This window comes from Lonchura striata, chromosome 7 (assembly GCF_046129695.1).
Source record: "Lonchura striata isolate bLonStr1 chromosome 7, bLonStr1.mat, whole genome shotgun sequence".
In the NCBI taxonomy this organism is placed as follows: domain Eukaryota; kingdom Metazoa; phylum Chordata; class Aves; order Passeriformes; family Estrildidae; genus Lonchura; species Lonchura striata.
Window position 1 is genome coordinate 37744430 of NC_134609.1, and position 12934 is coordinate 37757363.

The following is a 12934-nucleotide window of genomic DNA, read 5'->3' on the forward strand; positions in this document are numbered from 1 at the left end:
TCAAATCACGGCCAAGGGCTGGGAACTGAATCTCAACCCCAGGCGTGAGACAGGGCCCATGTCAGGTGCTCCTGCTGAGCTGGGCTGTGACTGTCAGCCTGTGACACTGTGGCACTGTGCCTTACACAGGGCTGAGCTGCTGCTTCTGAATTCCTGTGGCTCTCACAAATGATGTCAGGCTGTGAGAGTGGACTGGCTGAAGGCTCCCAGGATCACAGCCCAGCTGAGCTTGGCATGGACCTCTAGAAGGTCCATGGACCTTTGGAAGGTCACCTTGTTGAGCAGGGTCACCCAGAGCTGCTTGTCCAGGGCCTTTTGCCAGATTCTCTTTGTGTCTCTTTCCCACTGAGGAGTGCAGAACTGGGCCCAGCACTTCAGGAATGGTGTCACCTGTGCTGAGCAGAGGGGAAGGGTCACTCCTGTGATGCAGCTGGTGTGGTTTTTTTTTTTTTGCTGGGAGGGTGTATTGCTGGCTCCTGGGAGCTTGTTGTCAACCAGACCCACAGGTCCTGCTTGGCAGAGCTGTTCCCAGTCTGTCAGCTCCCAGCCTGTGCTGGCTCCCAGGGTTACTCCCCCCCAGGTGGAGGAAGGATTCTGCCTTTCCTTTGTTTGAACACGTGAGGCTCCTGCCTGCCCTTTGCTCCAGCCTTTTAGAGTTGATCCAAGTGGCAGTGTGACCCTCTGGTGTCTTGGCCACTCACCCCAGTTATTGTGTCACCAGCACACTCTGTGCATCCTCCAGGTCATTAAAAGAGGTTAAAGGATTTTGGCTCTCATATCAACCTGTGGGAAGTGTCCTCCAACTGGACTTTTGTGGCACTGACCTCTCCCTGCTGGGCCTGCCCATTTGGCCACTTTTCCACCTACCTCCCTGCCCTTCTGGCTGCCCCATACTTTGCCAGCTCATCTGAGGGTGTGAGAAGAGCCAGTGTTGAAAGTCTTGCCAAAGCCAAGACAGACAGCATCCTCTGCACTCCCTTCATCCACCAGGATTGTTTCATCCTAGGAGGAGGCCAGGCTGGTGAAGCAGGATTTTTTCCCTTCATATGTCCCTGCTGACTACTTCTGATCACCCTCTTGTCCTTGAGGTAACTGGAAATGGTTTCCAAAGTTCATCAAGTGTGGCCTCACAGTGACAGCAGCCAGCTCCCTCAGCACCAGGTCCCATGGGATGAATATGTCCAGCCTCCTGGCCTCTAACCTGATCCTCTTCCACTGAGGAGAAGTCTTCTTTGTCTGGATCTCCCCTTTGGCCTCAGGGGCCTGCAGTTCCCAAAGGCTGGCCTCGCTGGCACCCTTCAATTCACATCCCTTGCCAGATTCAATTCCAGATGTGTTTTGGTTCTCTTAGCCCCACCCCTGCCCCATCAGTGTTCCCAGATTCCTCCTGGATCACCTGCCCCAGCAGGGTCAGTGTTCCCGGATTCCTTGTGGATCATCTGACCTTGCAGGATCAGTGTTCTGAGATTCCTGCTGGATCCCCTGCCCCTGCAGGGTCAGTGTTCTGAGATTCCTCGTGGATCATCTGACCTTGCAGGATCAGTGTTCCCGGATTCCTCGTGGATCATCTGCCCCTGCAGGATCAGTGTTCTGAGATTCCTCGTGGATCATCTGCCCCTGCAGGATCAGTGTTCTGAGATTCCTCGTGGATCATCTGCCCCTGCAGGATCAGTGTTCTGAGATTCCTCCTGGATCACCTGCCCCTGCAGGATCAGTGTTCCCGGATTCCTTGTGGATCATCTGATCTTGCAGGATCAGTGTTCCCGGATTCCTCGTGGATCATCTGACCTTGCAGGATCAGTGTTCTGAGATTCCTCGTGGATCATCTGACCTTGCAGGATCAGTGTTCTGAGATTCCTGCTGGATCACCTGCCCCTGCCCTGCTCTTTGCACTTGGCTCTGCTCAGGAGCTCTGTGCTTCTCCATGGGGGCCTCCTGTCCCTTCAGCTCCATCAGCTGCTTGCTGGGATGTTGTTCAGCCTGGAGGAGGTGATCCATTTACCAACCAGCTCCTTTGGGTCCCTTTCCTCTCCAAGCCCAGGGGGTTCTCCAGGCACACCCCTGCAGATGATGCCAAAGCCTGTTCTCCTAAAGCCCAGGGCTGTGGTGCAGCTTTCCCTCAGCTCCTTCCTTTGAGGGCTCTGAACTCCATGGTCAGTGCAGGCAGAGGTGCCCAGACCTTCACATCCCTGACCAGTTCTTTCCTCTCTGTAAGGCTGAGATCCACTCCCAGGGGCAGGAGAGAGAGATGAGATGGATGAGATCCCCTCTCAAGGGTGTTCCTTCGCCATCCAGCCTGGCCATGGGCACTTCCAGGGATCCAGGGCAATGGCCCCTGGAGCCCTGCAGGCTCTCCTGCGTGCCCACCTGGGTGGGTGGCTGCAGGTGGCTCTCCTGGTGTTTATTTGGACGTGCAGCCCTGTGTGTGAGCTCCAGGGTGGCAGCAGAACAGCTCAGCTCCTGGCAAAAGCCAGGCTTTGTGAGAACCTCCACTCTGATGGATGGATGCAATGTTTCTCTTGGATCCTTCAGCCCGGTTGTGGTGTCCGAGCCGAGGCTGTGCGTGTCGCTTTAGGAAAAGAAAGGCTTTATTTCTGTCTGATCTTCTCCCTCACTTGCGTGTTTCCAGTCTCTCCAGAAGGGCTGTGCTTCTCCCTCCTTCTCCTCTGCCTATTTATATCCGCGGTGACGTTGCAGGAGTGTTTGCTTTGGAAGAAATCTCTCGGTCTGAGCCAAACTGAAAGCAAACCTGCAGGAGAAAGCGTTCCTTTCTTCTCCTGCTGGGGAGAAGGGAGGCCTGGAGAGTCAGAGAAATTATCACCTGGGAAGGACAGGAAGCCTGGCAAGGTAAACGCCTTTTTCTGTTTGACTAATGCACTGACATCCACCCCCAAAAACAGTGAACTTCTCATTCCGAGGGGTGGAGGCGTGAAACTCTGGGGTGGTTTTAGAGAGGAGCTGTGAAATGAGTTGCTGAAAGCCTCCAGGCTCAGGACAAGGGCTCTTTAATAATCCAGCAGGACTTGTCTCATCAGCTGCTTGCATGCACAGCTCAGGGGGTGCTGGCCCCCCTCATCGGGTGATGCTCAGCAGCTTTTGCTTCTCCCCCCTGCTCCCCAAATATTGTGGTTGCACTGTGGAAGTGATTTCCTTACAGTAAAACTGAATTTTGCCTCATCTGTAGCTTTCTAAGCCCTTCAGAGCCCTGGCTCTGAAACTTCCCAAGCCTTTCTATTCTTATTGTGCTCGGTCTGAGTCTAAAATAAGGAATTTGGGTGATAGTTTTATAAAGGTATAAACTGAATAGTCTGTATTGTGTTTGTAGCCTAGTTTGCAATCTAAAGACATTTGTTTAAGGTCAGATTTTCTGACATCTGAAGCTGCATTTGCTACTTTTTGCTGCTTGTGAGCTGTAGAAGACACAGAAAGTAACACCTGAAGGTTTTGAAGAGCTCAGTATGAAGCTGAGCATGTTTGAGCCCTATTTCATTGCAGAAGTGCCAAACCCACAGCAAATATAACAGTTCAGCGTAAATAAACAGCCAAGAAGGTGAGTCTACCTCTCTAGAAAGTTGAAGCATTTACCTTCACCGTTTTACTCCCTATTAGATATTTTTAACTCCCAACCAAGCTGCATTTTTGTGACCTGTAATTGCAGGGGTAAAACCTCTGACAGTGATTTTTAGGAAACACAACATACAGTGGAAGTTCTGTGGAGATGTTCTGGATTGGAGCTCTTTGGTGTGGATGGAGGAGAAATTGAGCTATTCTTGCTCTAGGAAATTGTGGATGCAGCAAAACAGTACCCAAGCGAAGTCAGCCTTTGGGAGTAGTTACAGGTCCTTAAAAAATACCAGAGGTTTCTTTGACTGAGAGCATGGCAGGGATGTGGTGTCCCCAGTTTGAGATACACACCTACCCCACATAACTCCTGTGGAATCAGCTCTGTGACAACCTTGGGTAAACCACTCGGAATAACCAAGAGGCAGCAGGCTATTACAGAATCACAGAATCAAAATCCCAGAATGGTTTGGGGTGGAAGGGACCTTAAAGCCCATCCAGTGCCACCCCCTGCCATGGCAGGGACACCTCCCACAATCCCAGGCTGCTCCCAGCCCTGTCCAGCCTGGCCTTGGGCACTGCCAGGGATCCAGGGGCAGCCCCAGCTGCTCTGGGCACCCTGTGCCAGGGCCTGCCCACCCTCCCAGGGAACAATTCCTAATTCCCAATATCCCATCCATCCCTGCCCTCTGGCACTGGGAAGCCATTCCCTGTGTCCTGTCCCTCCATCCCTTGTCCCCAGTCCCTCTCCAGCTCTCCTGGAGCCCCTTTGGGCTCTGAGCTCTCCCTGGACCCTTCTCCTCTCCAGGGGAGCACCCCCAGCTCTCCCAGCCTGGCTCCAGAGCAGAGGGGTTCCAGCCCTGGAGCATTCCCATGGTCTCCTCTGGACTGGCTCCACAGCTCCAGGTCCTCCTGCTGTTGGTATCAAGCAGAGTGAATCCCCTTGTCTGTGCTCCTGGAGAGGGGTTTTTGGTGTTTGGGGGTTTGAAAACACAAACATAATCTGTGTGTTGTGACTGGTGTCAAGAACAGAAACGCAAGTGCCAGCACAGTAAATGCCAGCCAAAATATGCATGATGAATGCCAGGGGAAAGGTATTTGGCCATGGCTTGATTTAGCTGCTCTGTGTATACTGCAGCATAATATGTTGGTGTTGGAAATAGAAGTTTAGTTGAATTAGTGTGTGATTATGGGGATTTTTGAAGGTGTTTTGAATGAGTTAGAGATAGGACTTTGGAGTTGTTTTTGATTATGTGGGTTTATTTTTTATCTTTTTATAGGTAGAAAGGTTGAGTTTGGTTCATATTGCTACAGTATGGTTTAGAAGGTCACAAGACTTTTAGTTACAAGACTTTTAATGGAGTTATTTACTAATAAAACACTGCTAATAAGGATATTTATGTTTTTTACTTAATTTAAAAATATTTGGCTTTATGTTATTGTGTAAGTTTTTTAGTTAATTATGTTATAACACACAAACTTACAGTACTATATTTTAATATCTTTATTTTTAAACTACTTTATTTTTTATATTTTAAATTCTAAAACTCTAATTTTTAAAAAATTTAGTTTAACATGTTTCTACTTTAAACTATAAATCTACATTTTCACTTCTAATACTTAAGTTCAAATCCCTTCCCAAGATTTCAAATCAATTCCTATATTTAATTCTAAACTTTAACTTACAACCCCAAAGTTTTAAAAGTTCGTTATATTTCAAATTCCAACACATGCTGAAGCCCAGACAGAGCAGGTTTCCAGAGCAGCTGTGGCTGCCCCTGGATCCCTGGCAGTGCCCAAGGCCAGGCTGGACAGGGCTTGGAGCAGCCTGGGACAGTGGAAGGTGTCCCTGCCCATGGCAGGGGTGGGATGGGGTGAGCTTTAAAGTCCCTTCCAATCCAAACTATTCCATGATTTTATGCCTTTTGTGGTCAAAGCTGCTGAGACTTGGCTTTGGTGGGAGCAGGATGAAGTTCCTTCAGGTCCCTGTTCAAGTTCCTGTTTGGAATTGTAGTGAGAGATACATAATTCAGGTGCTTGTAGAAAAGTGTCCCTGTAAGAAATACGAGTTGGGATTTCATTGAATGTGGATTTTTTTTAGGACATATATTCCAGAAAGCAGAATTTTTATGGTCCTGGTAGAAGGACCAGGCTATTGTTTTTCATGCTTATACAAAGCTTATGCTTGAGCATCTTTTAAGAATAAATTGGACTGGAGGTCAAGGTCATAAAAATAAGGTCTAGCAGGCCTAATTTTTATTGCATTTTGATCATTGGTGGAGATAAAAGTACAGTTAGATTTTATCTGAGTGCCACCAAAAGCAGCCTTTGTTTGTGGTGGCATTGCTGCCTATTCCCTTTTTTGTAGGATGAGGTAAGGGGACTTTAAACATACTTCCCCTGTAAACCTTTTAAGCCTTTGAGATTAATGGCTCTGGCTTCCTGAGCATAATCTGTTCTTTCCAGCTCTTAATTAAGGTCATCCTTAGAACCCAGGTGAACCTGTGGCCAGGGAAGTCACAAGAAGGAGGATGAGAGCTGGAATGATGGAATTGCACAGCTCACCTGTGTGCAGAGCCCTGACACAGGATACTGGGAATACAACACCGTGCACCCTCACAAACAGCTCCTTATCACTCCTGATGAAATGTTCCCTTTGCCCTTGGGGCAGAGGAAGTGTGTATTTGAATATTAATCCACATCATGCTTATTAATTACAAAGCTATTGGATAGGTGGAGGTGTCAGGGCCATTTAACCTTTGGATGGTGGCTGCCAGCTCCGCAGGGAGAAGGGAACTGGAGGCTGGGATGAATTGGTAATGGAAGTTTTACGTTCAGACTCTTGGAGTGGAGTGTGTGTCGGTCTGGGTCTGCTGCCTGGCTGGGAGGGAGATGCTCCTGGCAGGAGCAGCAGGTGTAGGTCGGGTGTTTGGGATAACAAACAAACATCTTGCTGAAGAGCCCCAGGGAGTGGATTTCTCACTGCCTTCCTGCTCGGTGTGGCATGCAAGAAAACACTCAGGATGTGGAGACAGGGTTGATTTATCTTTAACAGGAAAAAAGCCCCCTCCACACCCACGAGCCCTGCTGTTGAACTTTAGCACCAAACATCATCCTGTATTAACTCTTGCTTTGTTTTTGGGGTTGTTGGCTGGCTTTAGTTTTAGTAGTTTGGGGTTGTTGTTTTATTTTGCTTGATATGTCTAAGGCCTTAAAGAAGGCAGAGCATCTGATAGTTCCAAACTGCTGGTATACAAACCATAGCCCTTGTCCCAAGGTGTGGGGCAAACAGCAAACTCTTTAGATGGAAAAATCAGTGGGACACCAATCTGTGTTCCATTACACTATTTGGTGAGAAACTATCTGTAACGGAGGCCGTTGGGTTGAAATTTTGGGTTTGGAAAAGACAAAAGCAGATTGGAATTTTGAGGTGGTGACTTTTTTAACTGGAGGTTTTTAGCACACCTGGGTGATGAGACTTCTGGGAGGGCAGAATTAGTGGATCAGGGAATTAGGAGTGGCACTTCCCAAGCTGGAAGTGCTGTAGCTGGATATGGGATACACACGTGGGAGTGATACCCTGCCCTGTGAAAAATGTCCTTATAGTTGAGTGGAGGGTTTGAAAAGGCCTTCTTGTTTCTGTTTTTCTCTTTTATAGAAAGCCTAACTCTCCCAGGCTCAAAAGGGACCTCAGTGGTATTAAATTCTTACTTTGACATGGGTATGTAATTGCACATGCCCTGGATGGAATTGCCATTCCAGAGCTTTTCCCCTGAAGAAGTGCTGGGTGTTTGGCTCTGCAGAGCCACTCCTGGGATGGTCCATGTGTTTCTCCAAGGAGCTAAAGGTCAACCACGACCTTGAATTGAAAAGAACAGAAGGCTGGGCACCTGGGAAGCACACATGATGAGCACAGTGAGGATTTTAGCCATTTAGATTAGATGAGATCTCCAGGAGCTGCTTGGATGACGACTGGGACAGAGTGAGGACACTTCACTGTGAGTCCCATATCCTGGTGGACCTCCGGGGGTTTGGGATCCCACTGCTGCTCCTGCCATCCCTTTTAGAGTTACAGGTGTGCTCAAGGAGGGTGTGTGATCCCTCAGGGCTGTCCCAGCGGGTGCAGCCCCATGTCTGGGGGTTTGGAGGGAGGCAGTGGATCAGCTCAGCCAGGCAGAGCATCCCGGCTTGCAGAACTGCTGCGAGGGCAAAGGACATCCCACGTGGCCAAACACAGCAGCACCAGGTGTTTCTTAACTCCCTGCTGAACCAGGAACAGGAGGAGCTTCCAGCTGGTTTTCCAGAGGATTCTGGTTTGCTGCCAGGGTTTAAAATACACCTTCGCTCTTGCATTCGTGCTGGAGCACATGATGCTGAAATTGGAGGAATTCTGCTGAGGGAACTCAGTTCAACTTGCAGGCAAGGCTGAGCTTTTTATAGGGAGACAGGGAGAAGAGTGGTTTCCTGCGGACGTTGCTCTGTGAGTCACAGTTCCATGACACAGCATTCCTCCGGGAAACTTAATTGCTGGAACTGATGAGCACGTCAGGCTCTGGAATCTCCCTTTGTGTCAGCAAACACACCTAAGCATTTCATCTGGTGCTTCTGGAAGTTGTTCTGATAGGACTTCAGAGATTGTACACGAAGCTGTTTCATATTTTTTAGTTTCTTTCAGAACCCCATTAATTTAAATATTTTTAGTTTCAAAAGCAACTGTCCATTAACAGTGTTCTACATAAGTTGTAATGGCTGTTAATGCTGTAACACAGATGAAATAATAATTATTATTTAATTACACAGGTAATAACAAAGTTTCACATTACTTTTCAAAGTGTTTTAATGCAAGCAAAGGTCAGAGTAGCTTTATAATGCTCCTGTAGCACATTTTTTCTGATGTGTCACTGACCAGGACAAGTTACTTGAACCGACAGACAAAAAAAAAAACTTTGAAGGTTTTTTGGGATACATGGGGTGGACGTATAGACTTAAATTGCTTGTATGAAGCCCTTTGAACACATCACACAGTCACAGTGCTGAGCTGGCCCTGCTGAGGGACCCCAGGGCTGTGTCCAGTTCTGGGTCCCCAGTCCCATGGAGAGGCTGGAGCGTGGCCAGGGCAGGGAAGGGAGCTGGGGAAGGGGCTGGAGCCCCAGGAGCGGCTGAGGGAGCTGGGAAGGGGCTCAGCCTGGAGCAAAGGAGGCTCAGGGGGGACCTTGTGGCTCTGCACAGCTCCTGCCAGGAGGGGACAGCCAGGGGGGGTCGGGCTCTGCTGCCAGGGAACAGGGACAGGACAAGGGGAAACGGCCTCAAGCTGGGCCAGGGGAGGCTCAGCTGGGACAGCAGCAGGAATTTCTCCATGGAAAGGCTGCTCAGGCCTTGGCAGGGCTGCCCAGGGAGCTTTGGAGTGCCCATCCCTGGAGGTGTCCCAGGAAGGGCTGGAGGTGGCACTCAGTGCTCTGGGCACTGGGCACAGCTGGGACTCTGTGGGCTGGCAGGGATTTTCCTGCCCCAGGGACCCTGGCGTTCTGAGCAGTTTTTTCTTACTTACCCGAGACTTTTTTTGCCACCCTCAGTGCTGGATTTCATCTGCTAATACACAATTCTTTTCTGATGGGCAGGGTAAAAGGGTGCTCAACATAATCTGACTGTTTCTGATGTTTAGGCAGAGGAAGGCCTTTCCCCAGGCCTTTGAAAAGACATTCCAAATGCATGTGGTTCTTGAATGATCAACACACATCAACACTGGAGCTCAGTAGCAGCCCTTCCTCCTCAGTGCCAGCAGTCAACCTCAAATCTGGTTTTTGTCACATTGCTCATGTTCTGGTGGGAAAGAAGCAACATCTCTGTGGCCATCTCTATTCTTCAGGCGTTTTTCAGGCGACTGTCACTCTCCTGTTGAAGCAGGAGGGGGGAAGGTAGAGGTGAAACAGCAACAGCCACTGAACTGAGGGCAGCAGTCCCAGATACTCAATCCTATAGAAAGAAAATTATGTCATCAGCTCAGGCTGTCCTCTCTTTCAGCCCTTAGGCTAAATATGTCCTGGCAGGACTGTGTAGGAGAAAAAGAAAACAAGCTCTTCTTTGCACATCCAGTGGGAGAGTTCATTGTGTTTCTTTTTATTTGTTTAGGGCATTACAGGGTGTTATGTTGTATCTGTCTGGACACATGCAGTATTTAAATGCACCATGGTTGAAAAAGTGTTCTCAAAGCACACCTTTAATTACCTGTAATACTTGTCCAACTGTCTTCTCTTCTCCCTTCTGGCCCCACCTGACTCGTGGGAACACAGGGCTGGCTTTCTTACGTGCCTTGAGGTCACTGAACTCACACAGGCCTGGATCATGGGGGAAAAAATATTGCCAAGATAAGATCTGCTGAAGAAACACAAGAGCATTTCTGTCAAATATGAAGGCATTTATTGTCTGGAGGGAGTTACTGAGTTGGCCTCTGGCCTCACCAGGTGACTTCTGCTGTCCTGGGAGGTGTGTGAGGGCCCAAATTAGACATGAGTGTTGTCAGCATAACAAGGAGTCCTTGGCCTGTGGCATCTTCTAATTAAGCTGTAGATTCCTTATATATATTCTCAGTGGGAGGGATTTACAGGATTGGTACCGACTGAATTACGTCTAAGGAATCTTCAGGTGATGAGCAATTACTGTTTTCACCCCAGAATCCCTGCTGGAAAGGGGGGCCAGGCTGGGCAGATGACATCTGTTGAGTGTTACAGAGTCCAGTTATTAAAAGACTGCTGGGAAAAAATACAGAGCTCACTGGTAGCTCATTCCACATCTCTTCAGATTTTAAATAAAATGAGCTGAGTTGGACTTGACCATGGGCTGTTTTCAGGTGTGTAAACTTTGTGGAGGAGCTGATGGTGAGCACATTGTTCCACTGGATACTTGGCTGTCTCCATGTGTTAGGAACGAGCACTTCTGGGCCATGTTCAGGGGTGTGAATCTATTAAAAAACCCCAAAGCAACTAATCCTTTAAAATACTTGTTTTCTGTATGATAGGATGAGTGTGGAAGGATTTCTGTGCGCAGCTTGTGAAAGTTCTTTTTCCACCCTGTGCTTCTTCGATGTGGCTCTGCAGATTCCTCGGTATTCCTGGCAACAGGCTCCCTCTCTCGGGATGGAGCTCAGAAAACTTGATGCTGCTATTTGTTACTGCCGTTGCCTATTTTTCACTTTCCACATTATTTCATCTGTGGAGTGGAAGCAGGCGGCTTCCTACGCCTCTGACTTCACTCCTGGACAGTGTCTCTGTTGGCTCCAGCAGGCAGCAGACTGGGGAGAGTCCGTGCTGTGCTGGAAAACACTGCCAGCGCTGCTCATCCCATCAGTGTTCCCAACATGACTCAGCCTGCTTTGTGTTGTGGTTTTGTACCGAATTACAGCAACTCCCCGCTGGCCCGAGGCAGCAGCCAGCAGACATCCTCTGCTCCCTCTCACCTGGGATGCTTTCAGCAGCCTTTCCCGCTGGATCCGCGGGCAGGAGGTCCTGTGTGCTTCCAGTCCTTGCTGTGCCCTTTGGGACAGAGGCTGGATGCCAGCCTCGGGGGCCGCTGATGCTGCCTGCCCAGAGACTGCTGCTGGTGGCACCAGTGGGGTGGAGCCAAAAAATTCATGGAAAGCTCGGGGTGTTGGTTGTTTTGCTTCGTGTTTGTGTGGTGGAACACGATTTTTCTTTGTGGTGGAAGTTTTTTTTTTTTTTTTATTTGTAGGGTAGGACTTAACATATATACTGGAAAAATGAATCCTTCCTCCCTGCAGTGACTTTTTCAGCTTTCAAAAGTGACACTTCAGGAAAGCGTTCCACGGGTACAGTAGGAATCAGCAGACTGAACTTCGGTGATGTACCCATTTCCCTGTGGTTTAGGTGCTGTGTTCAGCTTTCAAAAGTGACACTTGATGAAAGCGTTCCACGCATACAGTAGGAATCAGCCTGGACCTCGGCGGTGTCCCGATTTCCCGGTGCATTTGCCGGGAGCGGTTGCACCAGCGGGGCCGGGCTGGCACTCCCTCCTCCTCCTCCTCCTCCTCCTCCTCCTCCTCTCCCGCAGCTCTCCTGTGGCGGGCGCTCCGTCCCCTCCTCTCCCGGCGCTGACGCACTGGCGCGCCCGCGGAAGGAGCCGCTCCGCCGCCCTGCATCTGCGCTCACCTCTCCGCGTTTCCCTCCGCAGACGCTTCCCGCAGCTGGGAGAGGAGCCCTGAGGAAGCGCAGCCCGGGGGAAATTGAAAGGCAACTTTGAAGGCCGAGGAAGTCGGGGCTGGCGAAGGAGGCGCGCTCGGCGCTCCGGGAGTGGCCGCGCCGCCGCCGCGTCCCCGTCCTGCTGCGGGAGCGGCGCGGCTGCCTGCAGCCGCGAGAGGAAAAGCCGCCTTTCTGCTGCTCTCGCCCGCCTCGTTTCCCGCAGTGAGTCGCTTTCCTCTCCGCACGGTCCCGTTTGATTTCCCGCAGTGAGTCGCTTTCCTCTCCGCACGGTCCCGTTTGAGTGTAGAGGAGTGTTTGGGCGGCCGGGGGCTGTGTTTGGGGAGCCACAGAGGGGCTTGGGTACAGTCGGGTCTACAGCACAGCTCTGGGGAGTTGGTTGACTTTTTCCTTGGGTGACTTTTTTGAAAGTGGCGCTTAAACTTGTGGTTACTTTGTTGTTTGCTGCTTGGTTTTAGTCTTGGCTTTTAGTTTAGGTTGGTGTCTTTCTTAGTCGAAACCAGCTTGCAGGACAGCAATGATCTGCCGGTGGCTTGTCCCCCAGATTGTGTCAGGCTTGTGTTTCCATCAGGCAGCCTCATCTCCTGCTGGGGCACGGAATCTCCCCCGGTATCTAGGTTTGTTTGCGGCACACCTGCGGGAGATAACCGGAGTTCCACAGCGTGGCAGCGGCGTTGCCTGCACAAACTGACAGCCAGGGACAATCTGCTGTCCCCTTTGGCACCTCGGGCAGCTCTCCCCATGCCTGACCTGCCCCTTGACTGCTGCCTCATATCCCCAGGGCAGTTGCTGGCAGTGTTTGTGTGAAGGAGCAGGAGCAAGAAGGTGTTTTAGACTTTCTGTGATGTCCTAGAGCGGCTGTGCCTGTGCCATGTCTGTGTCTGTCACGGTGTCACCGCTGCCCCGTGGCGTGAACACAGCTGCGGTTGTACAGCAGGGTGGCCCTGGGTTTGGAGAACAGTCCTTGAGTCACTGGGGGAACACAGAGATCCTCTCGGAGTGCACTGGGGGAACAGAACTTTATCCGTGAGCTGTGGAGTCTTTCCAGGGACTGTGATCCTATTTCTGCATTTTGGGCACAGCCGCCTTTTCTTCTCAACCTAAACCTCTTTGGAACTCAATGCTTTAATCTGGAAGCCTTGTAATAGATTTAGAGCAATGAG

At 50.1% G+C, this 12934-nt stretch overlaps 1 protein-coding gene across 5 annotated transcripts in view; it reads left to right on the top strand.

Annotated features, from left to right (window-relative positions):
• SGMS1 (sphingomyelin synthase 1) overlaps positions 1–12934 on the top strand; it is an 88610-nt gene that overhangs the window by 41988 nt on the left and 33688 nt on the right. The window contains exons 1-2 of one of the 5 annotated variants that reach the window (XM_021537076.2): positions 2584–2847; positions 11746–12019. The exons of 2 other annotated variants lie outside the window; for them this stretch is intronic. The gene's annotated coding sequence lies outside the window, so the exon portion shown is untranslated. Of the gene's footprint in view, positions 1–2583; positions 2848–11745; positions 12020–12934 lie in introns of those variants that run through there. 2 more of the 5 variants (XM_021537074.2, XM_021537075.3) reach the window with 2 other exon arrangements.